This window comes from Vombatus ursinus, unplaced genomic scaffold (assembly GCF_900497805.2).
Source record: "Vombatus ursinus unplaced genomic scaffold, bare-nosed wombat genome assembly UNPS02014832.1, whole genome shotgun sequence".
In the NCBI taxonomy this organism is placed as follows: domain Eukaryota; kingdom Metazoa; phylum Chordata; class Mammalia; order Diprotodontia; family Vombatidae; genus Vombatus; species Vombatus ursinus.
The window spans coordinates 28,976,836-28,977,120 of record NW_020954610.1 but is presented as its reverse complement, the minus strand read 5'-3'; positions in this window follow the sequence as shown (position 1 = coordinate 28,977,120).

Here is a 285-nt window from a genome sequence, read left to right as displayed (position 1 = left end):
TATCTATCTATCTATCTATCTATCTATCTATCTATCTATCTATCTATACGTATATGTATATAGACATACATATAGTTTTTTCTCTCCAACTACCCTAATACTGACAAAGGTCTCATGAGTTACAAATATCATCTTTCCATTCAGGAATTTAAGCAGTTCAACCTTAATAAGTCTCTTATGATTTATCTTTCCTGTTTACCTTTTCATGTTTACACTTGAGTCTTGTATTTGGAAGTCAAATTTGCTATTCAGCTCTGGTCTTTTCATCAAGAATGCTTGAAAGTC